At 35.8% G+C, this 21,768-nt stretch overlaps 1 protein-coding gene across 13 annotated transcripts in view; it reads right to left on the bottom strand.

The window, feature by feature from the left end:
• LOC107126370 (AGBL carboxypeptidase 4) overlaps positions 1–21,768 on the bottom strand; it is a 1,456,730-nt gene that overhangs the window by 1,096,241 nt on the left and 338,721 nt on the right. The gene's annotated exons all lie outside the window — the stretch shown is intronic.

Below are 21,768 nucleotides of genomic sequence, written 5' to 3'. Positions count from 1 at the left end.
AAGGTACCTGGTACAATGTGTGGCACATGGCAAGCACTTACTAAATTTATAGATATCATTATAATCAACAACACAAATACACAAATATTGTAATTGCCAAGATTCTCTATTCTTAATTTTTCTAAAAAGAAAATCTGTCTCCATGCAAATAAGTTCTCAACCATCAAGCCATGAATTTTGTTTGTATCGCTCATTTTTGTTATAGGATTTCTAAAAGGGACATTCTCCATACATGAACAACTCTTTAAGTGAAATAATTGTAATGATAACAATGAGAACCCAATGACAGTTTTTACATCTGCTTTTAAAATTTTGCTTTTTGGTTTTTAACAAACTAAATTAACACATACATCAAACAGACCCTTCTAAAGTCAGGTGCCTACAGAAGTCAGTAAAATTGGTCTTCTTGTTCATCTGTGTCACTAAATCTCTTTTTGATTAAGTTTTTTTTTTTTTTTTTTTTTTTTTGAGAAGGAGTCTCGCTCTGTCGCCCAGGCTAGAGTGCAGTGGCGCAATCTCGGCTCACTGCAAGCTCCGCCTCCCGGGTTCACGCCATTCTCCTGCCTCAGCCTCCCGAGTAGCTGGGACTACAGGCGCCCGCCCCTGCGCCTGGCTAATTTTTTCTATTTTTAGTAGAGACGGGGTTTCACCATGGTCTCGATCTCCTGACCTTGTGATCCGCCCACCTCGGCCTCCCAAAGTGCTGGGATTACAGGCGTGATTAAGTTTTTAAAATATGGGGGTTTCCTATGTTGCCCAGGCTGAACTCGAATGCCTGGCATCAAGCAATCCTCCTGCTTCAACAGTAGCTGGGACTACAGGCACATACCACCACACCTAGCTTTAAGTTTTCTTCTTAATAATAGCCCCTTGAGAGCAGCAACCCTTATCTTGTATACCCCTGTGCTCCCCATGCCTAGCAACTACCAAGTTCATAGGAGGCATTCAATAAATGTTCATTGAATTAATGAATTCAAGAGTTTATTTAGTTTAAATGGCTTTACAGGCTGGGCATGGTGGCTCATGCCTGTAAGCCTAGCACTTTGGGAGGCCCAAGCGGGTGGATCACTCGAGGTCAGGTGTTTCAGACCAGCCTGGTCAACAGGGTGAAACCCCATCTCTACTAAAAATATAAAAATTAGCCAGGGGTGGTGGCAAGGGCCTGTAATCCCAGCTACTCAGGAGGCTGAGGCAGGAGAATGGCTTGCACCTGGGAGGCAGAGGTTGCAGTGAGCAGAGATTGCACCACTGCACTCCAACCTGTGAGACAGAGTGAGACTCTGTCTCAAAAAAATAAAAAATAAAATAAAAATAAAAACAAATGGCTTTACAAATGGTCTATATCCTTACATAATTACCACTTATAATACTGAACCAATGCACAAAAATAGATGATAGCTAAAATTTAGTGAGTGCCTACTATGTATTAGTCACTATGCTAAGCATTCCATGTGTATTATTTAATACTCACAAGAACTCTATTAAATAGATTCTATTACCATCATTATTTTATAGAGGAGTCAGACTTACCACGACATTAAATAATTGGCTCAAGGGCATACAGCTGGAGCCAAAATTTGACCTTAAGATGCCTAACTCAAGAGCCTGTTGGAGTAAGCACTTTACTATAATTGTCTCGAAAGCTTGGTTTTGGTATAGAACGCACTTCATACTTGGAATAGGAAGACCTGGATTATTGACCTCTGCCACTAATAGCTTCGTGACCTCAGACAAGCCTCTCTAAGCTTCAGTTACCTATAACTATCAAAACAAGAAGATAGTTGTGAGAAACAAATATTATAACACATGTTAAAGCACTTTCAAATTGTATATTTACACAGTATATGTAACTACATATATCGTGTACATATATTAATATGTAGGCCAGGCATGGTAGCTCATGCCTGTAATCCCAGCACTTTGGAAGGCCAAGGCAGGTAGATCACTTGAACCCAGGAGTTCAAGACCAGCCTGGGCAACATGACAAAGCCCTGTGTCAACAAAATTACCAAAATTAGCCGGCCATGGTGGCACGTGCTTATAGTTATAGCTATTTGGGAGGCTGAGGTGGGAGGATCACCTGAGCCTGGGACATCAAGGCTTCAGTGAGCTGTGATTGCACACCTGCACTCTAGCCTGGCCAACAGAATGAGACCATCTCAAAAATAAAAACAAAAAAGCATGTATATTTATCTTTAAAATATTTGAAAATAGAAGGAAAAAAGATAAGCATAAATATTATAAGGAAATAACAGTATAGAATATAATTTTGTAGGCCTAGTAGGAATAAAAATACCATTCAGGAAAGGTTCAAGAATAAACTTTTAAATATCTATGCAAGGCTTCAAAAAAATCTGACTTTCTCTACTCAACATTAATAGAAAACAACCCCATACTAATTTAATGATACCAAGTTGAACTAGAAGCAAATATAACAATGTCTTAAGTTTGTATATGTAAAAGCTATTTTAAATCCATTGCTGCAACTGCAAGATGGAGTTTTAATATCAGTGAATTAAACAAAAGAAGAGGAATGAAGAAGAGAGACATGAAAGACCAACAGATAGGGATTTTTGTCTTGCTCTTCCTTTTACTCTCTATGTGGCCTTGAGTAAATTACTTAACCTTTCTGATCATGAGTTTCTTTACGTGTAAAATGGGGAAAAAATTAGTAATTAATGTGTTATGAAGATGCAATAACATAATTTATGGCAAGTGTATTGTAGGGCAAAGCCCAGTTTAGAGATTCCATAAATGGTAGTGTGGTTATTATCTATTAGTTTATATAGCTGTGTGAATTAAAGACACAAGTAATCATAACTTGCTCAAGGTCACTCAATTATTATAGAAGGGAAACAAGGCTAGAACTTACATCCTTTAGTTCTTACTCCAGCAATTTTTAAATTTCATAAGAAATAATGTAGCTTTGCAGTATTTCTTTACCAGAGAGGACTATAAAATACTCATTCCCACTTAAGAAATGATTGAATTTTTGTTCCTATGAGATAATATTAATTCACACAGGCTATTATTTACTGAAAGGTGTCCAAGCACATTGATTTTATATTGGAATGTTCATCTCAGAAAAAACAAGCAGTGGAAGTAGAAATAATTGTCAAGTCAATCTCTGGTTTGCTTATTATTACAGAAATAAATTAAACTTTGCTCTAGCTTTTTGACATGTAATTCTGATACTAATAGTTTCACATCCATTTGTCTTTCCTCTACCTGCTAACAGGAAGCAGTCTGTAACGGTGTGTCAGAAATCTACCAGTAACTGCCTAATGTTTCCCTTAAACAGAAAGCTACTGTCTACAATCACATCAGCAACTGTCAAGTTTACTGCAATGAAGGGAAGAGCACCAAAATGGCTCTGCTATGAAAATCAGATGCCCTCACCTGGAATCCCACTCCTGAATTGATCAGAAGCACAGTTATCAGTCCCTATTTTACAGAAATCCAAGACTGAACTTCAATCTTGCTAAACCATCAACTAAGGCATGCAATGTTTCCCTCATTCCCCTAACAGGTAAGGAGAAAAACGATGTTTCTTTTGTTAGACACAGATTTTTTTAGATTATTGTCAAAATCTAGAGCTATACTGGGATGGTTGGTTCTAATATATAATCTTTCATCTTTTTATCAGAGAGGGCTGGGCTGTTTCTTCATTTGTGCTGGAAATCTATGATCAAGGCAATGGAAATACAAATATTAAAGTAGATAATGTTTCTGTCCTCAAGAAGCTCTCAGGCTAATGGAAGAGACACATATGCAATGATTTTTACAACATAGTGTGCAGAAAACATGGGCACATAGATGGAAAATGAATAGAAAATGACCAGGTGATGAGAATAGAATCCTTAAATACATACAGAAGGAACTATACGAGCAAATACAACTGAAAAATGAAATAGCCTGGCATAGTCAGGAAATAAGGGAGTTATGGCAAAACCTAGTGGAAGGAGGAACAACTGAGGGTAGAAAGACACAGAGAGCCAAACTCTTGAAGGATCCTGTATGTTATTTTGAAAAGCTTGGACTTTAATTTGATGACTAATCAGAAGCTGGTAAGAGACATGGTCAAATATATATACAAAAGTTTTCACCTCAGCTGATTTAGATGGCAAAAAAATTTCAAATGCCAATGTGTGGGCTCATCCACATGACCAGTGTCCCACAACCCAAAAACGTAAAACATATTATTGTATTTCTATATTAACATTCACTGGATAGGAACCAGCTTTTTTTGTTCATTTGACCAGTTTAACAACAGTATTCTGTGAACTATAAATGGCATCTTGCAGAATCTAACGTGTATCAGAAATTGTAATGATAGAAAGGGAAAGAAGGGAAGAATAGAGAAAACAGTGATTGACCAGTTATCTACCATGTATCAGATACTTTGTGTTAGGAGCTCTGAATATGTTTAATCTTCCCAATAAGGCAAATCGTATCATATCAACTTTACAGATATGTAAACAGAGTTTCAAAAAAATTAAGTTTCCAGTGTATACATAGATATTGCTCAGATCTATACCTAGAGCTGTCAGTCTTCAAAGTGTCTAATCTTTTCACCATACCACTCTATCTCCTTGAAAAAAAGGAGGAAATGAAGAGCACAAGATAAAGAAAAAGTTGGATAGGCACTCTAAAATACATGAAAACATAGGTACCTGTGCTGCTAGCAAGTATTAGCATTTAAATGCTACTACAAAGAGATTTCAGAATATGACATCCTGAAGTGGTCAATGAATCCTATCAACACAAGCATAAATTTGAAAAAAAAATTTAAAAATCACAACAATCTCAGGCCTCTGGAAATTAAGCAAAGGCAAACAACAGATGAGAAGCACTTATTCTTTAAAAATCATCAGAGCTTTTGGTATGAACAGAAGTTTGAGATTTTCTTGCTTGAAGCTACTCCCATCCCACTCCCCAGCTCCACAGTTGAGAACAATAGCTTTGCCAATGTGGTGATAACCAAAAAACAGAACAAAACGAAACAAAAAACAGCAACTTTGCTACCAGAGGCAGACTTGATTTGGGACACAAAGACAACAGCCCATGATTCTGTGAGTTAAAAGTGTTAAACTTTGCAGAAAAAAAATAGGCAAAGCCTACAGCTTTGCTGATCTGAAGTCGCAGTTGCAATTGAGGCTATGACAGAACAGAAATTTAAAGGGATCTCAGAAATGACAAGTCATAGGAGGGCTGAAACACACTTGCACATATCCCTGGCTATAGGAATAGGTTATGAGACCTGAGAGAAACTACAGCAAAAAGTAAAAGCCAAGACAGACTTGAGTAATAGCTACAATTCTGAATAGGCTCTCCAAATTGCACACTGGTCCATTGTCAAGAGGGTAGAAGCCTTATGGGCCTGAGGTATTTGAGAACAAGTGCTACATAAAGCACTGGCCAAACACTAAACAATGCAAACACCGAAGAAGTGACTTATAGGGAGCCAGACTAAAAAATAAAAATAAAATGTGATGCAGCCAAAACAGTTGTCAAGGTGAAATTTATACCTTTAAATGCTTTATTAGAAACAAATAAATCTATCATCAATAATCAACACTTCTACTTCAAGAAGCTAAAGCAATTTACAGATTCAATGCTATTTCTATCAAACTACCAATGAATTCTTCACAGAACTAGAAAATCATATTTTAAATTCTATATGGAACCAAAAAAGAGTTCAAATAGCCAAAGCAATTATAAGCAGAAGAACAAAGCTGGGGAAATCATGTTATCTGAATTTAAACTATACTACAAGGCTACAGTAGCCAAAACAGCATGGTACTGGTACAAAAAGCAGACACATAGGCCTATGGAACAGAATAGAGAGCCCAGAAATAAAGCCTCACATGTATGGCCATCTGATCTTTGACAAAGCTATCCAAAAAAATCAATGGGGAAAAGACTTCCTATTCAATAAATGGTGCTAGGATAACTTGCAAGCCATATGCAGAAGGTTGAAGCTGGACCCCTTCCTTACACTATATACAAAAATCAACTTGAGATGCGTTAAAGACTTAAATGTAAAACCCCAAAGTATAAAAACCCTGGAAGACAACCTAGGCAGTATCATCCTGGACATGGGAACGGGCAAAGATTTCACGACAAAGACATCAAAAGCGATAAGAACAAAAGCAAAAATTGACAAATGAGAACTAATTAAACATAAGAGCTTCTGTACAGCAAAAGAAGCTATCAACAGAATAAACAGACAACCTACAGAATGAGAGTAAATATTTGCAAACTATGCATCTGACAAAGGTCTAAAATCCAGCATCTATAAAGAACTTAAACAAATTTACAAGAGAAAATCAAACAACCCCATTAAAAAATGGGCAAGGACATGAACAGACGCTTCTCAAAAGAAGACATACATGCAGCCAACAAACATATGAAAAAAATCTCAAAATCACTGATTAGAGAAATGCAAATCAAAACCACAATGAGACACCATCTCATACCAGTCAAAATGGCTATTATTTAAAAGTCAAAAAATAACAGACATTGGTGAGGGTGCAGAGAAAAGGGAACCCTTATACACTATTGATGGGAATGTAAAGTAGTTTAACTATGGTAGAAAGCAGTATGGCAATTCCTCAAAGAGCTAACAGCAGAACTACCATTTGACCCAGAAATCACATTACTGGGTACACACCCAGAGGAATACAAAGCATTCTACCACAAAGACATACGCATGTGAATGTTCACTGTAGCACTGTTCACAATAGCACAGAGATGGAATCAACCTAAATGCCCATCAATGACAGACTGGATAATAAAATGTGGTACATATACACCATGGAATATTATGCAACCACAAAAAAGAATGAGATCATGTCTTCTGCAAGAACATGGATGGAGCTGGAGGCTATCATCCTTAGCAAACTAACACAGGAACAGAAAACTAAATACTTCATGTTCTCACTTATAAGTGAGAGCTAAATGATAAGAACATATAAACATAAAGAAGGAAACAGGAAACAACAAGACACTGGGGTCTACTTGAGGGGGCAGGGTGGGAGGAGGAAGAGGAGCAGAAATAATAACTCTTGGGTAATAAGCTTAATACCTGGGTAATGTAATACTATGTATGACAAACCCATGTGACCCATGTCTATGTAACAAACCTTCACATATACCTCCAAACCTAAAATAAAAATTAAAGAAAAGAATAACAAATCAAACCCAAAGTAATTACAAGGAATGAAATAATAAAAATCAGAGTGGAAATCAATAATATACAAAACAAAAAAATAAAAAACTGATGAAACCAAAACGTAGCTCTTTGAAAAGACAGAGAAGCCAGGTGCAGTGGCTCACACCTGTAATCCCAGCACTTTGGGAGGCTGAGGTAGGTGGATTGCCTGAGTCAGGAGTTCAAGACCAGCCCGGCCAACATAGTGAAACTCTGTCTCCACTAAAAATACCAAAAAGTAGCTGGGCGTGGTGGCAGGTGCCTGTAATCCCAACTACTAGGGAGGCTGGGGCAGGAAAATCACTTGAACTCAGGAGGTGGAGGTTGCAGTGAGCCAAGATCATGCCATTGCACTCCAGCCTGGGCAACAAGAGCAAAACTCCGTCTCAGAAAAAAAAAGAAAAGAAAAGATAGGAAAAAGACATACACTTCGAAAATCAGTAACGAAAGTTAGGACTCTACAGAATTTGAAAAGAAAGTAAGTTGACCCCACACTCCAATTCATGTTATTAGTTTCACATCTATAGGATTTTGATGGTCTCTACCTCTGAAAGAGTTGCAGTAAGTCATTACTTAAGTATTACTGTAATTTCTATTTCTCTTTCACATTTAAAAGGACTTTTTTCAAAAATCAACAAACTTCTTATTCTTTCCAAATCTTAATTATTGTAAACAGTGCTTGCTGCACAAACGTGGGAGTGCAGATACCCCTTCCATATACTGATTTCCTTTCTTTTCATTATATACCCAGCAGTGGAATTGCTGGATCATAAGTTAGCTCAATTTTTGATAGCACAATAGGGTGACTATAGCCAATAATAACTTAATTGTATATTTTTAAATAACTTAAAAGGTATAATTGTATTGTTTGTAACTCAAAGGACAAATGCATGACAGTAAGGATACCCCATTCTTCATGATGTGCTTATTTCACATTGCATACCTATATCAAAACATCTCATGTGCTGCATAAATATATAAACCTACTATGTACCTATAAACTTTTTTAAATATTAAAAGAAGAAAATTCCCCAAGTGAAATTTTCATTGGAAAAAAATCAACAAACTTCAATGTTTATTCAGTGAATATTTACAGAGCACTTAGTATGCCCAGGTATTCTGTCGACTGCTGCAGACATTGTAATGAATAAAATAGCCTCCACCTGTAAAATAAAGCTCACAGCTCAGTGGGAAAGACATAAGTATAAACACATAATGACAATCTAGTGTGCTGAGTTGTGAAATGCTATGGGGATGCTGGAGAAGAAGTGCCTAATTCTTCCTAAATGAAAGAGGAAAGCACATAGAGGGCTGGGGACAGAGGGTTGGAGGTTATATCTTGAAGCTGGTGTTTGAATGATGACTAACTGAAGATCGCCTGAATGACCACCTGATGACAAAAGAATGGAAAAGAATTTCAGAAAAAGAATGCAGAAAAGAATCATGAGTGTGTGTACCCAAGACTATTTCCATCAATAGTCATAGAATTCAACAGGTCAGAAAAAAAGGCAAGCTCACTAGTGATCTATAAGCACCCACAAAATGGGAAACAGCTTTTTCTTTTTTAGAACTCTATTTGAAATCTTAGAACACCACCAGCCTTGGAAGGTCCTGAGATGCCTTCTCATCCAACTCTTTTGCTTTTAGGTGGGTAAAATGAGGCCAGAAACATTAGGAACATTCAATTAACTTGCATTTATTAGCCATATCACATGTTGAGAAACTTCTACTTTAAAGGGCCCAGCATGTATTCTTCATGACATCTCCTCTACCAGAGTGAGTCAAATACAAAATCAGAACTTCATCTTCACTTTCCCAATTGCCCAGCCCATGCTTGCTATTTCTACTCTACACAAAACCTGGCCCAGAGGAGAATAAAAAATATATAAATATATAACATTTATATATAAATTTATATATTTTTATTAAAGAGAATAAAATAATATATATAAGAATAAAATATATATATACACACACACACACACACACACGTTTAACCACACTTAGTTGCACATTTCGTCAGGCTAATGAGACAGAAGAAAAAAATGAATTACCTGGTAACAACCTAATTATCTACCTAGATCTGCAAACTAGTGTTTTCCAAAAAAAGAACGAAATCACCATTAAATGGTAGAATTACAGTCTTTGAGAGATAGTGAGGTATCACTGTAAGATTTGATTAATCACAACTTGATACAGTGAAAATATGTCAAGTAGTAACCAAACACAATGAATGTCAAATGACAAAATAGTGTTCGCACATGCAGTTAATATCATGATTTCCCCCACTCAATACTGATTTTGTTTATGACATTTATAATGAGCTTTTGACATTTGAGTGATAGCTACACCGAGATAAGAAATTAGAATGCCTGGGAATTAGCTTTTCTTAAGCAATAGGTATTGTCTAAACTGGAATTTAAAAGTATTGACAACCAAAATTCTTTTAAAAGTCTTGAAGATTCTAAGTTTCAGGCCTGAGATGTGGAGGATGGAAGCCCTTTGGATCATCTAATCTAGTGATTGTCATTTTGTTTTCCAACCAAGGGATAAGCCGCTGTCATGCAGACCATCCCTAGAATGGTGTGGGCTGGAACCTAGGCAAAATAATTGGACTTAAATAAAAGGCCACATTGTTAGAATCTTTCATGGGCCCCTTGCCATAATCATTAAAGAGATTTTGATATTGAATGTTAATAATTTCATAACAGAAACAAAAAAAACACAAAAAAGTTAATAATTTCATAACAGAAACAAAATAATTTCATAACAGAATATAACAAATACTGTATATTCTCATTTATAACTGGAGGCTAAACAACAGATACACATGAACATACAGAGGGAAATAATACACACAGGGTACTCCAAAAGTGAGGAGGGTGGGAGGGAGGTAAGCCTGGAAAAATTACCTATTGTGTGCAGTGTTACCATTTAGGTAACCCAAACGCCAGCATTACACAACACACTCATGTAACAAGTCTACACATGTACCTCCTGAATCCATAAAAATAAAAAATAAAAATAAAATCATGCTAATGATTCGGAAAACAGTAATAAGTCAGCCCCATGAATCTATACCTTATTCCAAACAAACAGCTCAGAAAAGCCACCTTAGTTGCCTTGTCCAAGGGATGGGTTTGTCAGTAGGTTAACTGTAGTAATTATTCTTAATATTGTAACTGTATCTACTGAGGGAGAGAGTGTATCAAACTCTCCACAGGGAGAAAGAGCATATATGATTTAAAGCCTCCTCCAGGGGGGATCCACTTTCCAGATAAGAATCACCAATTTTGTGAATCACTTAATTTTACAGATCTGAGATATGGAGGAAGGCAGTGATTTGCACAAAGTTCTACTGCAAATTAGTGACAGAGGTAGTTAAGCACCCGTTTCTTGACTGCAAGTTATGCGAGAGTAGTGCCAATAAAAATAAACCCCTCACAATTATAGCTTTGGCAGGTTTACAGAGCATTTCTATGTCCATGATTTCAACTGATGTACATAATAATCCTAAGGGGTAAGGATGCTAAGGATTATTATTCTTGTTTTGTAGATGAGAAAACAAACACCCAGAGAGGTAAAATGGTTTATCTGAGGTCACATCAGCAATTTGGTAAAAGTAAACTTAAATTCCAATATTTCTGACCCTGTATCCATTGTTGTTAGCAAACCACTCCATTAATTCATCTGAAAATCAATGTTTCCATTAAGATAGTATTATTTTCATCCTCAAGACACTAAGTCTCACTCTAGGACTCAATCTGTATTCATCACCTTTTATAGGATGATCCAGGCATTGCAGCACAAGGTAATTTCATGAAGGCATATATGGTCTAAAATTTGCCCAGGTCTTCAATTTAGTCTGCAACAAAATCTAAATACCACTCAAGTATTGATCTGGGGTAACATCATTTGGCATTGAAAAGGCTTCCAAAGGCAAGATAATTTTATTCTTTCTCTACTTAGGTTGTCATACACTTTGCTCATATTCCTTCTAAAAATGAAAACATACAGCCAGTCTGCGTGTTATACTGTTGCTTATTCTTAGTAAACTGTTATTTTAACTGACTACCATTAAGAATCCACAAACATTTTGAAAACATTTATCAAATAAATAAATTATTATGTGTTATATACATACAATATGTCAAAGATAGAGATTGGTATTCATATGTCCTATTACCTTTATGATATGTTCACATCAATCCTATATACATGTATTATTAGTCACATTTTGTACATAGAGAGGCTATATATATGTAATAAAGCTAAATTTTAAGTCAGGCCTGGCTAACTATAGATAGTGCCTATGATCTTTCCATTATGTAACATTGCTTCTTAATAATCACAGGAAAAGATGTATAAGCCAAGAGATTAAGGGAATCATTTAAGAATGCCTAGTATATTGAGTGATATGCCATGGTTTTTACTGCTGTGTCTTTTACTGTTCCATCTGCCAGGAATACTCTTTTTTTTTTTCTTTGTTTAAAGAATATTTATTATTTACCCTTTTAGACCAAGCTCAATAGTAACAGTTTAGGAAACATGACCTGACACCTCCCAAAAGAGGCTATTGCTCTCTTCTCCTGACATACTCACATTGTATTCTACTTAATTAGTGTCTCTCTCTCTCTCTCTCTGTCTCTCTTGCACGCGCACGCGCGTGACTAACCTGAATGCCTTAAGGAGAACAACTACATCTTTATTCTTATATCTTTATAAACTCTGTAAACCCAATGCCTAGTCCAACCTCTAACCTATGCAGGAAAAATTTTTGGAAAATTTATTATGAATAGGTGTTGAATTTTGCCAATACTTTTTCTGTATCAACTGATATGATCCTGTGATTTTTTTCATCTTTAGCATATTTATATGATGGATTACAATCCTTGATTTGTGAATATTGAACCAGCTTTGTACCACTGGAATAAACCCCACTTAGTCTTGGTATATAATTCTTTTTATATATTGATAAATTCTCTTTGCAAATATTTTGTTCATAAATTTTGTATTCATATTGGTCTGTAGTTTTACATTTTTAATTTGCACTCTCTTTGTTCTCATTTTGGTACTGGAGCAATACTGAGCTCATAAAATAAGGTGAAAAGTGTTTTTGTTCTTCTCTATTTTCTGGAAGAGACAGTGCCATGAACTGAATTTTGACCCCCAAAATTAATATTTTGAAGACCTCTCAATGTGATGACATTTGGAGATGGGGCCTTAGAGAAGTGATTAGCTTTAGATGAGGTCATAAAGGTGGGGTCCTCATGTTGGGATCAGTACCCCTATAAGAAGAGACACCAGAGAGATTGCTTGCTTTCTCCACAGTATGAACACACAGCAAGAAGGTAACCAGGAAGAGACTCCTTATCAGAACGTAACCATGCTGGCACCCTGAACTCAGACTTCCATTCTCCAGAAGTTTAAGAAAATAAATTTCCGTTGCTTAAGCAACACAGTCTATGATATTTTGTTATGGCACCTAAAGTTGACTAGGATAAACAGTGTAGAGCTGGTGCTAATTCTTCTTTATATATTTGGTAGAATCCTGCAGTGAAGCCATTAAGACTTGGACACATTCTTTTTGAAAACGTTTTTATTTTTCTAAACTACAAATACAATGTCCTTAATAGTTATAGAGCTATTCACATTATATATTTTATGTTTAGTAACTTGTAGTGTTTGTACTTCTCAAGGAATTGTCTCATTTCATCTAATTTGACAAATTTATGTGTGTAGGGCTATTCATATTACTCCTTTGTTATTTTATTGATATCTTCAGAATCTATGGTGATATCTCCTATTTCATTCCTAATATTAATAATTTGTGTCTTCTCTTTTTGTGTTTTCATCAGCCGTACTGGAGGTTTTTCGTTTATCATTTCTTTTGATCTTTTCAAAGAACCTGCTTTTGCTAGATTGATTTTCTCTACTGTTTTTCATTATCAATCTCAATGATTACTCCGATTATTATTTCTTGCCTTCAGTTTGCATTGGGTTCATTTTTATCTTCTTCATACGATTTCTTTGAGGGAAGGAGCTTAGATGGCTGATTTTAGACTTTCTTCTTTTCTTTTTTTTTTCTTTTTTCAGTGAGTTACGGCTATTTATTTATTTATTTATTCTTTTTTTTTTATTTTTTTTAATTATTATTACACTTTAAGTTCTAGGGTACATGTGCATAACGTGCAGGTTTGTTACATATGTATACTTGTGCCACGTTGCTGTGCTGCACCCATCAACTCGTCAGCACCCATCAACTCGTCATTTGCATCAGGTATAACTCCCAATGCAATCCCTCCCCCCTCCCCCCTCCCATGATAGGCCCCGGTGTGTGATGTTCCCCTTCCTGAGTCCAAGTGATCTCATTGTTCAGTTCCCACCTATGAGTGAGAACATGCAGTGTTTGGTTTTCTGTTCTTGTGATAGTTTGCTAAGAATGATGGTTTCCAGCTGCATCCATGTCCCTACAAAGGACACAAACTCATCCTTTTTGATGGCTGCATAGTATTCCATGGTGTATATGTGCCACATTTTCTTAATCCAGTCTGTCACTGATGGACACTTGGGTTGATTCCAAGTCTTTGCTATTGTGAATAGTGCCACAATAAACATACGTGTGCATGTGTCTTTATAGCAGCATGATTTTTAATCCTTTGGGTATATACCCAGTAATGGGATGGCTGGGTCATATGGTACATCTAGTTCTAGATCCTTGAGGAATCGCTATACTGTTTTCCATAATGGTTGAACTAGTTTAAAATCCCACCAACAGTGTAAAAGTGTTCCTATTTCTCCACATCCTCTCCAGCACCTGTTGTTTCCTGACTTTTTAATGATCGCCATTCTAACTGGTGTGAGATGGTATCTCATTGTGGTTTTGATTTGCATTTCTCTGATGGCCAGTGATGATGACAAGAACCACATGATTATCTCAATAGATGCAGAAAAGGCTTTTGACAAAATTCAACAGCCCTTCATGCTAAAAACGCTCAATAAATTCGGTATTGATGGAACGTATCTCAAAATAATAAGAGCTATTTATGACAAACCCACAGCCAATATCATACTGAATGGGCAAAAACTGGAAAAATTCCCTTTGAAAACTGGCACAAGACAGGGATGCCCTCTCTCACCACTCCTATTCAACATAGTGTTGGAAGTTCTGGCTAGGGCAATCAGGCAAGAGAAAGAAATCAAGGGTATTCAGTTAGGAAAAGAAGAAGTCAAATTGTCCCTGTTTGCAGATGACATGATTGTATATTTAGAAAACCCCATTGTCTCAGCCCAAAATCTCCTTAAGCTGATAAGCAACTTCAGCAAAGTCTCAGGATACAAAATTAATGTGCAAAAATCACAAGCATTCTTATACACCAGTAACAGACAAACAGAGAGCCAAATCAGGAATGAACTTCCATTCACAATTGCTTCAAAGAGAATAAAATACCTAGGAATCCAACTTACAAGGGATGTAAAGGACCTCTTCAAGGAGAACTACAAACCACTGCTCAGTGAAATCAAAGAGGACACAAACAAATGGAAGAACATACCATGCTCATGGATAGGAAGAATCAATATCGTGAAAATGGCCATACTGCCCAAGGTTATTTATAGATTCAATGCCATCCCCATCAAGCTACCAACGAGTTTCTTCACAGAATTGGAAAAAACTGCTTTAAAGTTCATATGGAACCAAAAAAGAGCCCGCATCTCCAAGACAATCCTAAGTTAAAAGAACAAAGCTGGAGGCATCACGCTGCCTGACTTCAAACTATACTACAAGGCTACAGTAACCAAAACAGCATGGTACTGGTACCAAAACAGAGATATAGACCAATGGAACAGAACAGAGTCCTCAGAAATAATACCACACATCTACAGCCATCTCATCTTTGACAAACCTGAGAGAAACAAGAAATGGGGAAAGGATTCCCTATTTAATAAATGGTGCTGGGAAAATTGGCTAGCCATAAGTAGAAAGCTGAAACTGGATCCTTTCCTTACTCCTTATACGAAAATTAATTCAAGATGGATTAGAGACTTAAATGTTAGACCTAATACCATAAAAACCCTAGAGGAAAACCTAGGTAGTACCATTCAGGACTTTTTTCTTTTCTAATGTAAGTATTTACTACTACACATTTCCCTCTCAGTACTGGTTAGCTACCAGCCACAATTTTGGTAAGTTGTATTTTCATTTTCATTCACTTCACTGTGTTTTTTAAAATTTCATTGGGACTAACTTTTAAAACCATAAATTATTTATAAATGCATTGTTTAGTTTACAAATGTTTGAGGATTTATTATTATTTTTCTGTTATTGACTTTTGGTTCCATTCACTGTAATCAAAAAACCTACTCTGTATCCTTTCAATTATTTGAAATTTCCTAAAATTTGTTAAGGTGTACTTAATGTGCCAGGATATGGTATATCCTCTATATATGGGATGTTCAGATTGAAATTTCCCAAAATTTGTTAAGGTGTGCTTAATGTCCCAGGATATGGCATATCCTGTATACATGCCATGGTCATTTGAAAAAATTATTTATTCTCATATTGGGTGGAATGTTCTATAAATGCTGATTGACTCCTGTGGGTTGATGGTGCTCTTGAGTTGATGATTTTACATCTAGATGTGCTACCAATTGTTGAGAGAGGGGTGTTGAAGTCTTCAGCTATTCTGGATTTATGTATTTCTTCATTCAGTTTTATTAGTTTTTGCTTCAAATACTTTTCAGCTTTGTTGTTTGATACATACACATTTAGAAGATGCCTTCTTGGTGAATTGATATTTTTGTCATTACCCGAAGTGCTTCTCTGTCTCTGATAATTTTCTTTGTTTGACTTATTTGATATGCATATATATACTTCTGGTTTATTATAATCAATGTGTGTGTGTGCTTGTGTGTGTATGTTTGCATGTGTGTGTGTGAATCTCCATCATTTTACTTTCAATCTATCTATCTCATAATATTTGAAATACATTTATTGTAGAAAGCATACAGTTGCATCTCTCTCTTTTATTTAGTCACACTGCCAATTTCTGCTTTTTAATTGGTGTAAATAAAGCCACTTATATTTAATGTAATTATGCATATGTTAGGGCTTGATTCTATAATTTTGTTTCATTTTCTATTTGTTCTCTCTATATTCATGTCTCCATTTACTTTTTCTGGCCTTTCTGTAGGTTAACTCAACTTTTCTTCTTTTTAGAATTCTGTTTCGAATTATTCATAGTGTTTTTCACTGTATCTTTTTCATTAGCATGTAGTGGTTGCTCTAGGTAGCATACCATATATACATAATTTATCATAGTCTACTTTGTCAACATTTACCAGTTTGAGTGAAGTATGCAGAAACTTTACATCTCTTTTAACCTCTTAATGCTCTACCATTTATAACACAATTACCTTAAATATTTCCTCTACATGCATTGAACCACATTACATGATGTTCTACTTTTGTTTCAACTTTCAAACATAATTAAGAACAGAGTAGAAGAAACAATATTTTCTGTTTTTTAAAATTCCTTCATGATGTTCCAAGATTCTTTCTCCTTCTTCTTCTTCTTCTTCTTCTCCTTCTCCTTCTCCTTCTCCTTCTCCTTCTCCTTCTCCTTCTCCTTCTCCTTCTTCTTCTTCTTTTTTTTTGAGATGGAGTCTCACTTTGTCACCAGGCTGGAGCACAATGGTGTGCTCTCAGCTAACTGCAACCTCTGCCTCCCAGGTTCAAGCGATTCTCCTGAATCAGCCTCCTGAGTAGCTGGGACTATAGGCGTGCACCACCACACCCAGCTAATTTTTGTATTATTAGTAGAGACAGGGTTTCATCATGTTGTCCAGGATGGTCTCGATCTCTTGACCTTGTGATGCACCTACCTCTGCCTCTGTAATCTGCCAAGGTGCTGGGATTACAGGCGTGAGCCACTGTGCCCAGCCAGATTCTTTCTTTTATCATTTTCCTTTCCTTTTAAGAACTTATTTTAGCCATTCTTGCTATATGCCAACAATTTTATTAGTTTTCCTTCATTCATCTGAAAGTGCCTTGATTTACTCTTCATTCCTGAAACACATTTTCACTGGATATAGAATTCTAGGTAGATAGTTATTTTCTATACCACTTGAAAATGCTACAGCACTTTATTGTGGGTTCCAAGATCTCTGATGATAAATCTTCTATCTTTTAAATTTTGTTTCTCTATAAGTAAGGATTTTTTTCTTCTGGTTTCTTTCCAAATTTTTTTTAATTTTGTTTTTGAAATTTGGCTATGATATGTCTTGCCATGGTTTTATTTGGGTTTATCCTGTTTTAGGTTCATCCAGTCTATAGGTTTACGTATTTGCTACGATTTAGAAATTTTCAGCCATTATTTGTATGAATATTTTTCAGCTCCAGTCTCTTTCTCCTTTCATATTTCAATAATATGAATTTAAATCTTCTGTTGAATTCCCTGATGTTCCTGATGCTCTGTTGTTTTTCCTTTTTTTTTTTTTTAACTATTGTCCTCCTGTTGTTTGGAATGGATAATTGTTACATTCTACATTCATGTTCACTGACACTTTCCTTCGTCCTCCCCATTCTACTGAGCACATTCACTGAGTTTTTCTTTCATTTATTGTATTTTCCAGTTCTACAATTTCCATGTGGTTGTTCTTTGTATCTTCTATTTCATTATTGAAACTGTGTTTTCCATTTGTTTTAAATGTGTAATAGTTTGTAAAAGAATTTTTATGATGGCTGCTTTAAAAACCTCAGCAGATACTTCTAACTGTGTCATCTTAATTTTGGTGTCTGTTGATTATCTTTTGTGTTTCAAGTTGAGATTTCCCCAGTTCTTGCTATCACAGATTACTTTTAACTAAAACCTAAATATTTTTATATTATCTTATGAAATCCTGGATTTTATATCAATCTTGTGTTTTGGCAGTGTTCTTTTAACGTTGTTCTAATGAAGAAAAAGGGTGGTTACCTCATTACTTCCAGGTATGGATAGGAGTCCAGATTCTCCACTTGCCTTCTATTGATACCAGAGGGATGAAGGGACCATGTTACTATGAGGTGGAGGTGATCATTCAGTCTCCCCCCTAGGCTTCCAGTGATAGCACTCTAGCGTTACATTGTTTTGCAAGTCCTCAAGTCCCTAGATGGTCTGCCTTCTTTACTCCACCTTTCAGAGTCTTCTTATGTTTTATATACAATGTCCAGGGTTTTAATTGCATTTACTAGGAAAACTAGGAAAAAATATGTCTACTACATCTTTCTGGAGCTATAATTCCATCCTCTCTGATTTCACAGCAGAAAGTCATAAAACAGTGTTTTTACATTGCAAATTAAGGAAATTATGCTGTTTCTATAATAATCTATCTATAAACTTCTGTGAGAGATCCTTTATTCACCTCTGCATTATAAGTACTTTTGTGTTGGCCATGGGCTTTGCAAAGTTAAAGAGTAAATGCCATGCCTTTTTAATATGGAAGTTTTTCTCTACAATTTTCTGGAAATATGTGATGGTGAAAAGATTGTGCCTACCATTAAGCTGCAATTTTATTTAAATCAAGAAAGAAAGTGGCTTTCTCCTACCTTGGCCTCTGCCTACTAAAAAAGTACAGCAAACTATTTCTTTAAAAAATAAATTGGGAATTAAGAATTTAATGTAATTATCTATTAATTTAAGAGTCCAGATTACTTTCCTTGATTAAAAAACATATAGGCAGGGTGTGATGGCTCATGCCTGTAATCCCAGCACTTTGGGAGGCCAAGGTGGGAGGGTCATGAGGTCAAGAGATCAAGACCATCCTGGCCAACATGGTGACACTCTGTCTCTATTAAAAATACAAAAATTACCTGGGTGTGGTGGCACACACTTGTAGTCCCAGGTACAGGAGGCTGAGGCAGGAGAATCACTTGAATCTGGGAGGTGGAGGTTGCAGTGAGCCGAGATCATGCCACTGCACTCCAGCCTGGCAAAACAGTGAGACTCTGTCCCCCCTCCCACCTCAAAAAAAAAATATATATATAACATAAAGTTAATAAATTACTAACTCTCATTAATGATTATGTGCACAAGTTCTATCTACTATTGAAAAATATTGGCCTCTCACTTTTGATGCTTATCCAATGTAGGTCACTGTTTTTGCCCACTCATCACAAATTTTTCAATACCTTACATATTAGTATCTATTCATTTATCTATCAAACCTACTACTTCATACCAGAAGAAGGCCCTAGGGCAGGACCAACTTCATGGGTGTGTGACCTGTGCAGTTGCACAGGGCTCCACACTCAGTAGGGCCCACATTTGATTTAATCTTTTGATGTCACCATTTTGAAATTCTTCATATTATTTAACAAGGGTTTCTGCATTTTCATTTTTCACTGGGCTTCACAAATTACGTAGCTGGGCCTGTCCTAGGAAGACAAAATGAAAAAGACAAATTTTACCCTCATACTCTCAGAGCAGAGAAAGAAAATTTCATCATGGTGTATTAAGTGCTATGATTGAAGAAGATATGATTGAAGAGACACAATGAGATACCTAACACAGTCAAGGGGCTCAGAGAAAGGTTCTACTTCACAATGTCTATGCTGAGTTCTAAAACTTACCCCAGGTCTTAGACTGATGTTTGCTCTGGATTATCACTAACTGGCCATCCACTTTACTGCTAATTTAGAAGTTCACTAGAAGCATGATTTATTAGTTCAAGGTCACTAGGTGCATTTTCAATTAAAAAAAAAACATATTTAGCAAGCCTCGGTTCAGGCACAAATTCAGGCAAAAAAAGGCACTGGCTAGAGAATTATATCAGCCTGGGAAGAAAATCTCGTTACCCCTAAAAAAGCAGAGTCTTGATGTCCAAAAGGAGTCTGTACCAGGCTGTCATCACAGAGATAAAGGTTAAACACACTTGTTTTTATCAACATATCCATTTTTTAAGGGCATATATCATATTAAGTACTGCAGAAACCAAGATAATAGTAAGTAATAACAGTAGCTAATAGCCACGGACACTCATTATATCTCAGTGCTAGCTATTTCAGTCCTCACAAGAAGCTCTATTTCATATAAATTTAAATAAGAAATCATTAAGTCTCAGTCTCTAATAGAAGGTAGCTAAAAATCCAGCAGAGAAAGGAACATACAACACATCAATTGTAACATCGTATGATAACCATACGATGTTAGCATCAGCAATGGAAGCTGTGGGAGAATAGTCTGGAAGTAAGGAGAACCTTCCTAGAAGGAAAGAGACTTCATCCATATCTAAAAGGTTTCGTGAGCTAGGCAAAGTGAGAAATACAGAAAGACTTTCCAAATGAGGAAACAGCATGAATAATGAATGAATCATCAAGAATGAATCCCAAATTTTTAGTTTTAGTAATTAAGTAGACAACAAATGGTACAATAAGTTAAAAATAGGACTATAAAAAGAGGATACACACTTGATGAAAATTTGCTGTTCAATACTGATGTGGAAGTGTTTGGTAGGCTACTAGAAAGATGAATTACATTGCAGTGAAACTAAAGTTCAAGACTGAGGAATAATCAGCATTTAGTTTATCATCCTGCAGAATGGCATAAGAAAGTTAGCTAAAATTCAAAGGTGAGTGCCAGAGTAGGTCAGGCTACAAGTGGATTTAACCATTCTAGATTAATAATGGGGCATAATAAGAGCCTCTGTCAGTTTTTCTGGTTAGACTCTCAAGGTTTTCCCATATATTCAGCAAACCAAAGTCTATAAAGTTTCAGTGCCTTTTCCTCTTGATTTTATTGTTTTTGTTCTGCCAAAGCAAGACTTAGAAAACCCAGAAAATTTTACATAAAATTTAAATATCAATCTCTCATTTTTTTGGCAGTAGATCAGCCAAAAACCCATAGCTTTCAGATTCATCTAGTCTAAGATGTTCTGTTTCTGGTACCCAGTTTCATTTGCATAAAGATCTTTTTCACTTTCTACATCTGTGTTTTATTTATATTGCAACAGCAATATTTATAAGTTTATGTCACAATAAGTTTCCAGTCTAAATTTGGGTCTTTTTTAATTGTTCAGCAGTTAAAAAACCACACACCAAGGGTAAAAGAAAATCCAGCATGAAATTCCTCAATGTGAAGCTCATATTAGTTTTCTTCATAAACAAGTAACCATGTCATGTCACATCATTCAATGTTAATGTTAAAGCACAATAAAAGGTGAAACACAACTACCCCATTCTAAGGCCAACTCTATAATCTTAATGAAAATGCAAAGATATGCTTTGCTTTATATAAATTGACAGCATTATATGATTTAATTGTTTTTACCACTCATTTCATGATTAAATTGAAGTTTGGCTGTCATAAAAGGTTTATGATATTTATTTGACTGAGTTTTTTCTATTAAGGCAGCTTTAAGGATTGGATCAAGTATTGTGCTCTCTTTAAAACCTACTTTTATCTATTTCCTGACACCCAGCCCAATTAAAAGTGATAAACTTTCATTTTTATTTTTTCCTTTTAACTTTTATTTTAGGTTCTAGGGGTACATGTGCAGGTTTGTTACATGGATACATCGCA

The sequence above is a fragment of the Macaca fascicularis genome, chromosome 1 (assembly GCF_037993035.2).
Source record: "Macaca fascicularis isolate 582-1 chromosome 1, T2T-MFA8v1.1".
Classification (NCBI taxonomy): Eukaryota; Metazoa; Chordata; class Mammalia; order Primates; family Cercopithecidae; genus Macaca; species Macaca fascicularis.
Note: the sequence above shows the minus strand (reverse complement) of the source record. Positions and strands in the feature narration are given on the sequence as shown.